Here is a 13,129-nt window from a genome sequence, read left to right as displayed (position 1 = left end):
AATTGACTTTATTCAATCATTTTTTTTCTCCAAGATAAAAAACCCCAGACTGAAGCATTGCAATATGCATAAAGGCATTTTTAAATGTTGGCTAACAAACCAGATATTAATGCATTTTTTGTCTCACAGTAGCACATGTAATCTCTGAGACTGACTTCATTTAACAAAGTGCACAAACACAGAAGTAGAGCTTGTAGGAAAAACCTGAATTGTGCAACTTCAAAATTTATTTATTTGCTTACCTTTCAGAAGACAGAAGAAGGGAGGAGAACGGCAGTCACAGCAACTGAGATCCAGGTGTTTACGAGTACTGGAGGGAATGAACAGACCAAGAGAAAGATCACAGCATTGCACAAGAGCATGGACTTGAATGCTCTTGAGTCCTTTGTCCAGAACTCTTTATCACCTTGTAAAACTATTTCTTTGTGGGATATATGAGATGTGATAAAGCAAAGAGGCCTTGTGTTGCAAATCATACTAGAGAGAGAAAATGTAAGAAGAATTTGGGAATACTACAGGAACAGATACACTCTGGTACTTGCCACCCTATAGTAACTCACAATCCCATTATCAGTGCTCTTAATGGGATTTGTCACATTCGTAAAGTCTCAAGGATGAGTATTGCTTGCAAACAACAAGTAGAAATGTGATGGCAACAACCAAACAGCTTTTTTAAGCAAGTTCGTTATTTGGAATGCAAAAGATGTTTTGCAGCTTTCTTAAGTGTCAGCAGAGTATAATAACAAGAGCCTTGGACACGTACATGTGTATAGATGTGAAAGTATTATTCCTTTGGACAGCTTCAGTGTTTGGTTTCTGTCTTATATCCCTATAGGAACCATTGTTATTTTTCCATGACAGAACTGATTTTTTTGTTGTTTGTTAGTCTGCCTTTTGCAAAAAGTTGGAATCACAGTAATCCCCATAGGTGCTCTCTCTTACCAGCACAGACGTTTTTTATGGAAACCTGTTCTTCCCTGATTAGAAATCTCATTTTCCAATAAATTTAAATTTACCTGCAAAACCTTTATATACTCTAAGCACCTGAAGTGGGAGCCAAGTGATGTAACTTTATCTGTTCATGATATAAACTTCTCCATATGAACTGTGGCTTCCATCATAATTAATAGAGAAGAAACAAGCACTTTCAACACACCATTTATCTAAGTTATTTCAGGCACTGTTTTCAAGATTATATAATTTGTACATTACAGGCTTTCCATTAGAGTCTCCATAAGGAGAGGATGACTAGATGTTTACATTATACAGAACTACAGTAATTTAGATAAATGTCGCCCGTGTGTCGCAGCATTCGGGAAAGAGAATGAGTCCCAGAATAATGTATCTTCAGTCAAGAGTCTGTGGAAGTGACAAACTGGGGCCCAGGAACATGAAAATTAAATGCAGTCTTACAAACCAAGACAAGTTAGACTCTGAGCTTTATCACTTACTGAATTCACAGTATTTGTCTAACTTGTTCTGAATTTTCCACACTGAGTCATCAATTAATGTTAATATTCACAAAAACATGTTGACATTTTCTAACTGCACAACCTCTTGAGAGTATTCCTTGGAGCTGAAACTGTAAGAATAACACTGTATTACAATACAATAACTTTTTATTTCTTTTTTGGCAGGGGGCAGGGAGGGTTTTGGTTTTAGTTTCTGGGGAAAATTTGCCTTTAGGAAAGTATTTCACTGAGTGGTAAAAAATGTAATCCTCACTTATGAATTCTCAGGAACAATTAAGGGAATTCCTTACGAAACTCAAAAACATAGAATTCTCTCATATTCTATGTAGATGGATGAGTAGTTTGGGTTTTATCAACAAGGACTTCCCAGAGCTTCCAAGAACTTTGTTTTTATTTCTCTACCACTTTTTTGAGAGGCCAAATGAGTACAGATGGGTAATCAAATTCTGTCTGGGGGAGGAATTGAGCAAGTAGCAGCTTCTGATGCTAACATGGTTACTGATACACTGTCGAGTCCCAAATGCCTGTAACACGTAGTCTCATCCTAGAGCTGAAAAAAAAAAGCCCACTCAGAAGTCATTTTCATTTTTTTGCCTGCAAAACATTCCTAGATCTTTACCTTCTCTTGCCCTTCTGAAACTTGTGCCAGATATCTGTTGAGCTCATCCAGTCAAACCAAGACTGCAGATAATTTTGCCATGTAGACTATGTTCACAACACAGACTCTTTATTCATTGAAATATCTATGAGAATATCATCAAGAGCTCAGTTTGTCAAAAGGGTCCCAACATTCAAGTCCTCAACATTTCAGAGCCTGGGTCCCACAGACAGCAGTGTTGTAGGTGTCTAAATACTTCTGAGGATTTTGATTCAATTGACTTTGGATCTAATTACATTAACTTTCGATAAAAATATTAAACCTTGGGACTTCCTTGATAAAGAAAGCAACATCAGAATATCACAGAGGATGCTAAAAATAAAACTAAATCCTGTGCATTTTCTCATATCTATACTGAGCTTGAAAGCCTAACAAGGGTATAAGCACCTTTTGCTGAGCAAAACAAATTTCTTTTAGACAGACAAAGGGTGTGTAAAATAAAACGATGTGTCGAGCTTTCTGGCCATGAATATTTTGTGCCATCTGCAATAAAAAGCTGACACACTGGTCTACAATCACCAATTTCAATGTCAAGTATCCAACATGAAACAAACAACCCACCAATCAAAAAATCCCAAACTGGCTGAGATACCTAAGGTCTCATGTAGATGCCGCTGAAGAACACAAAGTTCACAAAGTAACCCAAAGTGCATATCTTGCAAAATCCGAACTCCTAAAAGCATGGAAAGTTAAGGCTTCTTCAGGCTTATATAGCAATTAAAGTGGAGATTTTTTTGCCTTCACCATTCTTGGCCTAAAACCTATTTTGTATCTGACCATGCACCCGGGCCCTGAACCAACAAAGTGTCAGTGAAGGCCTGAATGTTTTTGTGGAGCGGTGATGTAAGACCTTAACAAACCAGTAAGACGATGATGTTTCTTGGCAACTGCTGAACTGAAACCCAGTGGTAGTCTATGCATACTAAGCCTAAAACATTTTAGTGGATTTAAACCAAAAGTGTATCAACGGTCTTTTCCAAGTTGAATCACAGGAAAGAAAAGAGGAAGTCAAGAGTAGAGCACTTAAACAACTTTCTTCACTCTTTGTGACATATATTTTTTGTATAACATTTTAGATTAATGTATATTGAATTGCTTTCTTTTTTTTTTTCTAGAGAGCCAAATTAACTTTTCAAATTTCCTGTTAAAGAAAGAGATTATATTTCATAGCAATATTGCTTAAGCATTCTATGCAGATGTATCAGGTTATGTGGGATAAATGTTATTTCTATTTTCATATGCTATTTTTGCAGTGTAATAGTGGAGTCATGAAGTTTGCAGAACATTTAAATATTAGCTCATTTGCTCGAGAAGACTGAGATCTGAATGCCAAGAAATTTGTCTTATTTGGAGAGGTGTCTTAAAAACGGCTAAAATCCTTTGATTGAATCGGACTTAAGCATTGACAGTTATTCAGAAATAAAAGACAATACTTAATCTTAGGAAAGTAACAGCATAATGGATTTAATAATATATTACGAAATTGGATAGATTTTTGGCAGTAAATGAATGACAAGACACAGGGAGTAGAACAACCAGAATTTCTGAGGTCTAGGCTGGCTGTTCCTATGCATTCAGTTTGAATTTGGCCAACATCCTCAAAAAAAAAAAAAAAAGAATTATTTTTGGAAATACTACTCCCTGCGTGAGTTCCTCAGTGCATCTTCATTTTCATTGCCCCAGATCATGGAGAAGTGTTGTTTCAATGGTCAGCATTTTATTATGGGTATCACACTCCATAATTTAAATCAGTACCAAATTGTGGTTTAGATTCCAAGGAACGGGCTACACACAGAATGGCCCACAGACTTGTTAATTACCTTGCTTATGGCAACACATAAGAAACTCTTCTCACAGTGAGAAATGTCTTATTTATAACAGGATTTTTCAATACTTACAGAAATTAAACTAATTTCCATTAACGAGTATTATTAAACATGGTTTTGAAGAAAGCAGGATTTTTTCACCCAAAGTTCTTGCCTTCCATAATGCTACATCCATATTTGTAGATGTGTTTGTATATGTCGACATAACTTCCTATGCTGCTAATTCCATTTCTCTTGCTTTTTTCACCCTAGTAATTTAACTGAGTTTGTTTCAAGCAATTTAGTAATTTATTTCTTAGTGCTTGATATTGGGTATTTGTCTGCCTTCATCTGTGAACTTTTCAAAGCACCTTTATTCACAGTAGACCTGGAAAATGACAAGATACAAACTTATATGAGCATTTTTAGGATTTCAAAGACTTTTCTTGTCCAAGGTTGGACTAAACTGTGATGAAGATGATGCTGATAATGATGATGATGATGGTGTGGTCTGAAATTACTTTCAAGAAACTTCACAGTAGATCAGCTGAATTGTTTCTTTTTAGCTGTTTTAGTATGTTCAACATTTACTTCAATCATTACTTTTTTTTTTCTTTTTTTTTTTTTTTAATTTTATTGCAAGTTAGCACAATTTAGCACAGCCATTGGGGGTCATAATTTCAACTTTCTTTCCATGAAAACACCCAGATAATATATTTAGAAAATTTCAAATATTTTCAAACATATTTCATTAAAATAACACAAGAAAAAAGAACTTTTCTTATAAGCAGTTTCATTTTTGACAAATTAGAGTTTTCTAATGAAAACAGCTGCAAAGTATCCTAGTTGTTACTAACAGAAAACATACTGAAAGTTTGTGCTGAAGGAAGATCAGACTTCCATTTAGCAAAAAACCCCACATAATCTTCTTGGTTATACATATAGTTCCTAATTAACAAATCATAGTTACGCAAAGACTATTTGAAAATAGATGTATGCACAGGGTACTATTATTGTCTTACACTAACTGACATTACTTAATTTTCCTCTCTTTAATCAATTGCATTGTGTTCTGCCTAAGGAAAATAACATTCTTCCTTACTACCTTCTGATAATTCCTTAATTTAAGGCCCTCATTGTTTCTGCTCCCTGCGATTTGAATTCAGACATGGTGTCATGAACAGCAGGGTCTTGTAGTTAGTTTGTGCAGCATTCATCTAGGAACTTGCAAAGTAAATATTATTCAGGTGTAAAATAGGGACAGGGTACGATCAGGAAGCAAGATGTGACATGTAGAGTTGTGTCCCAGTGGATTCCCTGCCTTGATGTAACTGCTTCTAGGATGATTCGTTAGAAGCAGAATGTTTTACATAAACTATTTCCACTTCTCAGAACACCATTATAGTTCCTACTCTATATACTTTTACATGCCACTTTCACCATGGCAGAATCTAAACACCTACCCATAGTATATGAAAGAATATGAGCAACATCTGTCGTAGATGGTTTGTTCTTTGTCTCATCTTCTCCCTGGAGAGAGAGCTGTGTATGTAGTGGATAGGAATATAAATAATAGATTATTCCCCTCCACAGTCAAACTAGAAAAAAAAAAAAAAAAAAAGGTTTGATCCAGACTGAATTATTTTTTTATTGTTTTTCTTAAGCAAACAGTTAAAAGTCAGTGGCATATGAAACTTTCTATTCAGCTTCAGAAGAAATACTTTGGTTCTGCAGAACAGACAAGAGAAATGAGAAATGAAAGGTTAGATTCACAGAGCTTTGCTGGAGAAGAAGCTGGCAAATGGAAGACCTCTTCATACCTAGCAACTCAATGATTATAATACTCAGCCCAGAATATGACATACCATGGGTCAACTCCTGTTGTCTCTTTTCTCTCATCTCAAGATCTTGAGAGGTCCATCCTCAACACCAGTCAGAAAGTTTTTCTAGGAAATACTACCCTGTCTATATCACATTATCAAAATAAAATTGTAAATAAGCCTTCAAGTAGTTAATAGCATGAGCAAGATATCTGATGGTTTGGATTATCACTCAAGTCATTGCACATCTGGGTTCCAGATGATGCTCATGGATTAATTCACTGTTCAGGGCAGAACAGAGAAGTCTTAATGGGAGGAAGTGATTCTATGATTCTATGAAGTGAAAAGTCCCAACCTGACAGGGCCTTCTCCTTGATGTTTAAGGCAATTTCCTTAAACATATCCCACTTTCTTACGGTTTTACAATGAATGACTTTTGCTTTCCATCCAAAATATATGGAACTTTGAGTAACACATTATAAGAGTATCCTTGCTTGTGTCAGAAATAGTGTGGCCAGTAGGACCAGGGCAGTGATCCTCCCCCCTGTAATGGGCACTGGTGAGGCTGCACCTTGAATTCTCTGTTCAGTTTTGGGCCTCTCACTACAAGAAAGACCTTGAGGTGCTGGAGTGACTTCAAAGAAGAGCAGAAACTGGTGAAGGGTCTGGAACACAAATGTGATGGGAAGCAGCTGAGGGAACTGGCGATGTTTAGCCTGGAGAAAAGAAGGATGAGGGGAGACCTCACTTTCTGCAACTACCTGAAAGGAGGTTGTAATGAGATAGGTGTCAGACTCTTTTCCCAGGTAACAAGTGGTAGAGCAAGAAGAAATGCCCTCAAGTTTCACCAGAGGATGTTTAGATTGGATATTAGGAAATATTTCTTCATGGAAAGGGCTGTCAGGCATTGGAACAGGCTGCCCAGGCAAGTGGTTGAGTCACCATCCCTGGAGGGGTTTAAAATATGCATAGATGAGGTTCTCAGGGACATGGATTAGAGGTACACTTAACAGTGTTAAGTTAACAGTTGGACTTGATGATCTTAAAGGTCTTTTCAACTAAAATGTTTCCATGATTCTATGTTTAATAGTTTCAAAATTATTAGTATAAGAGTTATTACAGGGGATATTTTATGCAGTTCCAAAAGAAAGTTATATTTAGAGGGAATTATTATGTTTTTAAGTAAATCCGATTTATCTCCTACCTTTTGGCTTATTCTTCAGGAGTTCCTGCCTGATTGTAATTTTTTATAAGCAGTTGTTTACTAGCAAATAGTAACTTAAAGTATTTTTCAATTTGTGTTTGTATATATGGTTATTCTAATTCTCTTGGCTCTAAATCAAAGAATCTCTTCATAGGATGAATTCTTCCTAGGAGTGATTTTAATGCCAGAGTGGATCAGCCATGATATAATTAGCACACCTTGATATTTCCATAAGCAATACTATTCTTTACCTCTAGCAAACTGATGCTCTGATGTGTAGGAAATAGCTTCTTACTATTAAAAACAAGTAGTTCTGTGAGCAAATGAAACCTTCTTTCTGATGGATCACAATGTGACTTTTCTTTATTCCTTCCTTGCCTCCAACAACAATCTCAACTCTGTCTCATATCCCTTGGATAGTCCCATCACAGTAGCAGCAGACTATAGTGACATGATAGTAAGTCTACTTGGGAGATCTTCATGTGTTCATTGCCTGCAGCTGCTACCAAACAGAATATTTATCCATTGAGCTCTGTCTGCTTTTTCCTCATTAATTTGAGCTTATGTCTTCTATCTCACAGCTGAGATTCTCAAAATCCACAAGAACTTAATTATCTCTTAAATTGCAGTGTTTCTGTCAAATTTGGTTGAAAGTGACCAGTTTACTCAAGGCTTATTGAGGCAAGGGGCAGTAACAGGTAAATTCCATTTAATTACTTCCATTTGTGTAGGAAAATAGCCTATCAAGGTGAATAAATTCAACTGAAACACTTCCAATCTCATCTACATTCAAAAAATAAATTAGTTTCTAGATGTCAGGATGTCACATGCATACTTGTGGCTCTGGAGAATACAGATTTTGGGGTTCAATTTTTGACCCATTAAAGTTCTTCGAGCCCTCAAGCCATTCTTTAATAAACTTAGATTTCATTTTGGCTAGTTTAAAATGGCAGGTATAAAAGGCCACTATGATATAGTGTCACGGAGGCACCCCGAGGTTAGTTCAAGGGACGACAGGGTCCAAAACAACTTTTATTAAACTGGTGAGAAACAGGGTTTTAGCACTCCAAAAGTGACTTAAATACACGTTCGGTATCAGTTGAGGAAAATTATTAAGGGGCAGCAACTAATACAACATGCAGTCCACAGAGTGCATGCACATGGCTTCACCCAAAACACCCAAAACGCCCTGAGTCCCAGAGAAGTACACATTTGCCTAAACACGATGTGGGATTATTTTTAAAGAGATACACATACTCGTAGTGAGTACGGGAAGTGTACACTCACAATTCTGCGAGGGTAAATTTATAATACACTCGCAATCCTGCGAGGAACTACCTTCCAAAGTTTACACAACTCAGATCCTGGTCACAAGAAACAAGAGAAGTGTAGCATTCCTCATGAATTGGGGAGCAAGGCTACATTATTGTAGATGTCCTTTCCTTCTGAAACAGTTCCATTCTCCCCTTTGCAGTGTGAATTTGGTTGTGGTGTACTACTCCTGGGTGGTCCTTCAGGCACAGGTTTCTCAGATCAGTTATTTTCTCTGGTTTTTATTTCCACATATTTTTCTGCAATTTAATTGTAAAATGTTTTCTGACTTTGCTAAGAACAAGGATATTTACAAACAAAAAGTCTCTTAGATCTAAATTTTACTGCTGTGTTGTAATTGTTAGTTATACATAGGTTTTTGCTGCACTAACTAGGATGTCTGGAAAAGGAAGGGGCAATGCAGGATGTATCCTAAGTATGTAAACACACAAAAAAATTTTGTTCTCCCTTTTCTCTCTCTGTTTTTGCTTGAGGTTCACAACTTCATAACCTCAAAATGTAGGCAGCTGGTTTATGGGTTTTTTCCTATTTTTTTCCATATTATTATTATTGATATTGTGTTGTTTTTTTCAAGGCAGAGATACTGTTGTCTTAAAACAATAACGTTACGGAAAAAAATTGGACAAAGCAGAAGTTTCCTTACAGATTATTCATGTTTTAGTAATCTGTGGATTCCCCCAGTAGAGATATTTTTATTGCAGAGCAAGTGCTATGATATAGAAACAATTATTATATTCACTCTGGAGAACAGAGATGTTTCTGCTGTTACTAAGACTTATTATAAAATACAAAATTCCCTAAATCTTTGTGGAACTGCTATTTGTGAATCTCTGTATATGCCCTTGACTGTTCTCTGCTCAACACCTTTGAATTGCAGTACCAAACTAAATACAAATGACAGTGACACGTTCTCCAACAGAAAGTCTCAAGAGTACTTTTTTTTCCCAATTTACATTTTGATTACAGAAAAGCAAAATTTTCAGTGTTAACATCAAATATCCTCGAGCAATATAAATCTTAATTACTGTATGCTGGAAGCAGTACTAACAAACACATGAGGTACTTTACAAGGAAGTAAGTGTGTCCCTAAATACATGTAAAGAATTTCAGCAATTTCTTTCCAGCAGTTAACAAGACCTAAATCTGTTTAATGGTGAGCAATCTAAGAAACAATATAACATGGATAATTACTCAGAACTTCAGTTTCTCTTCCTACTTTTGTTTTAACTGTGTTTGTTTTTGTGAAAGCATGCACTCTAGATCTGATATCTAGTGAACTGATGATCTGTGACATTCATAATTTAAAATCATTCATAGAACAACTTAGACTGAAGTTGTGAGTCTGGATGATCCCATATATTGGGAAGTCAGATGCAGAGTCGCTTCAAAACTGCTCAGCAGAAATCCATCACCAGCTCATTTGTGCAGGAGAAAGGTTTAAGGGAAAGAATACTTGAAATGCATTAATCATATTTTTTGTTTCTGCAGGCAGAGAAAGCAGATACAATGACACTGGAACTAAGAGAATTGCATCTCCTTATGTTAGCAGTGAAACTGGCTGAAACATCACTTGTACCCAGACTTTCTTGAGCCCATCACCTAGAAATAAAGGATAAATTGAGAGTTTCAAATTTCCTCCTAATTATTTTGCATTTCTTGTGATTGAAACGGCAATAGTTATGTCTTCCTGGGTCCCCAGGGAGTGTGAAAAGAAAGCTCTTCTTTATTTACCATAAGGAGCCATAAATCCAGGAGCAGCTTACCTTACCTGGGAACTCACTACTCAGAGAGCCTGGGCTCTGCTGGCATCACCAATGCTGGATCACCACTCTTTGAGAGACACCAGTCTGCAGGAGGAGTGATAACAGGAGCTGAAGGATATTATTCAGATAGCTCAAAAATGTATATGGCCATGATGCAGTGACAATTACCCCAGTGAAGGAACATTTGAGGGATTCTTCAGGCAAACAGCCCTAACTCAACCATTTTCACCACTCTCTTGCTACTACTGCCTGTATCTGACCCTGGTGCTCCTAATGGCCAGTCCTTTTTGGTGAGGTAGGCAAAAAGGGTGCTCAGCATCTTGGGGAACCACCAAGGCATAGAAGTAACAGCAACAATTCTAACAGCAAAAAAAGTATATTCCTTTTTAATGTTTAACATTTTTATTTTATTATTTTTTATTTTACTTTGAGCTAGAGAAGTAGTGAACAGTAATATTTTTGTCCTCAGTTAACCTCTTTCGACCATTAGTGACTAGTTGATAGGAATGACAAAACCTGCTTTACCTGAAGTAATTTCTATACAGTCCAAAAGACATTGATTCATCACAATAAAATATTTTTTCTCATTCTTTTTCAAAACCTGGAAGAGCACAGAAGTTCATCTACAGCAAATATTTATAGTCATTTTAAGCCATTTTAGCCTTTTTTGGCAGCAGACAGAATATGCTTCTCTGCTCTACAGCTTTTCAGCATCTCACTTAAAATAACAAATTGGCCCGTTCTGCTCTGGGATTGCCGAGCCAGATATAGGGATAAATAGCTCCTTAAAACCTCAAGACATTTCTCTTGTCTCATTGGCCTAACCTACTACCAATTCTATCGTTATCATTCATTGAATAAAATGTCACAGTTAATGTACCCTAAGACTATGATTTTAATTCAAAATCACGATGTGGACAGTTCTTCCTTACTACAGGCTATATAACTATACACATAAAGTCTGTATCCATGTGTATAAAAAATGAGTTCACCAAAGCTGCTTGGGTACTTACATGAGAATGTCTTTGCAGGATGAAATACCCGACAACATGTTAAATTCTTCCAAATTCCCCTCTGGCACTGCAATGTATCCTTTTCACTTAGATAACCGTGGTGGGTTCCAAAAACAACAAAGGCAAGTGGTTTAACAAATGCAAAGATCCAATATCCAGATTGTGCTCATCTAATGCAAACTGGATTTTATAGTTCTGCAGCATAAGTATTATCTGATTGTTTTAATGAATCAGCATCACTACATAATTATCAACAGGAAGTCAAAATGAGAGGCGGCTGATGTTTCAGGAAATATTTCACATTTTGGAACAAAAAAGAAAAAAAGAAAAAAAGAAAAAAAGAATAAAAGAAAAAAAGAAAAAAAAAAGGAAAAAAATGGGAGAACATTGCTAAAATATTTCTTTTAGGTTTTGACCATCCCTATTTAAAATCTGCAACTTAGGAAGCTAAATTTAGACTTCTATATACATAATCTCAAGTAAGCAGACAGATTTAAGAATGGGTATTACTTTCTTTCCTTTTCTCAGCTCCCACCAGTCTGAGGGGGAGTAGCCTGCTTAGCATTTCTCAGGGTCAAGTGTTAAGACAAGATGGTCTCCATTTTGTGAGCAAGTCTAATGTGCTGGTAATCATGCATTTTGTGTCCACCTGTCTTACCAACAAGATGTATGAGTCTGTGGAAATATTCCTCTTTAGCATTTCCTGCAGTATCTCATAGTCTAATCCTTAATGGCTTGTAATTTAATTCCTGCTGTGTCAGGGGATTTGACAGCCATTACAACAGCTATTTCAGTTGGTTGCGTTGTAGCTCAGCCTGGGCTTTGCAAAGCTTGGCAGCTCCAGCCCTGCACAAGTACGAACCTCTGCTTTGCCATCGTCAGGCCTGAGGAAACTCAATAACAAAGTGAAACAGTCCGGTGCACCAGGCTGGATACCTATTTGGCTGGGTTTGTATCTAAGCTAGTGAAATCACAATTTCCCCTGTATCATTTTTACCTGAAGATATAATAAATTGACTTAGGATTGCTCACCTTGAGAAACCGACCCAAGCTCTTGCTTTGTGAAAAAGCACAAAACTAAGCAAAACTGCAGCTCACTTTCATTACCAACACTTTGCTCAGCTCTAATATTAAAACATTTTCTTTCTACTTTTATCTTTCAGTTGTCACCTTCCCTAGCAAGGCACCATTTTCTTTCATCAGGGCTTTAGAAATAGCGCCAATTTGTTTCTACCTCCTCTCTGTACAGCTGTGATCTTTAATCCCTGGTATCAATCTCTTTTTCTGTGGTTCCTGCCTCACTCTGTAACCCCTGCAACCTTGGAGCAAATGAGTCTATTTTTGTCTCTGGAGATTTGATGGCAGATAACACAGTTATTAGAGACATCTTTTTCTTGCTCTAATAATGGTGATCTGCCTTCAGTAATTTTTCCATGCCTGAATTGCCAGCATGGCTGGAGGTGCGCTGCCATGTTTTTCCTGGGTGTGCAGATTGCTACGTTCTCCCTCTACCCCTTTTTTTTCTTCTTCTTCTTCTCTCTGAGATATTATTTTTTTCAGTTTTTGTTTCATCCAATCCCCTGGAATGGCTTTTCCATTCATGTGTAACTTATAGCTGTCAACATTTACACTAGGCTGCTCAAATTTATTGCTGACCACTAATACAGCTATAATTTCATTGTGCTCAAATACCTTAAACTCTCTCATATTCCCACAGTGTAGTTCTTATGCCAGTGCCACAGGAAAGAAATCCCCACTGCAGCATTTGTGCAGCTTTCCTGGATTGTAGAACAGGGTTATAGAGTGAGGTCGAACACACTGGCAAATACCTATTATCATTTCTCTCTTCTGTATGAAGACCACGCAAGATTCACAGTTGAGTATGAGCTGAGGAAAGACAAGTTATCTCAGGTGATCACAAACAAAGAATAAGGACTCGTGTGTTAATGTCACTAAGACCTGTCCATCAAAAATGTGTTTGGCTGGTAAGATATTTTCTGAAAAATATCTGTTTGACTCTACATTTTAAGGATCTTTTGTAAATGTAAATCTTCTTGACTGT

This window comes from Nesoenas mayeri, assembly GCF_963082525.1.
Source record: "Nesoenas mayeri genome assembly, chromosome: 1".
Classification (NCBI taxonomy): domain Eukaryota; kingdom Metazoa; phylum Chordata; class Aves; order Columbiformes; family Columbidae; genus Nesoenas; species Nesoenas mayeri.
Note: the sequence above shows the minus strand (reverse complement) of the source record.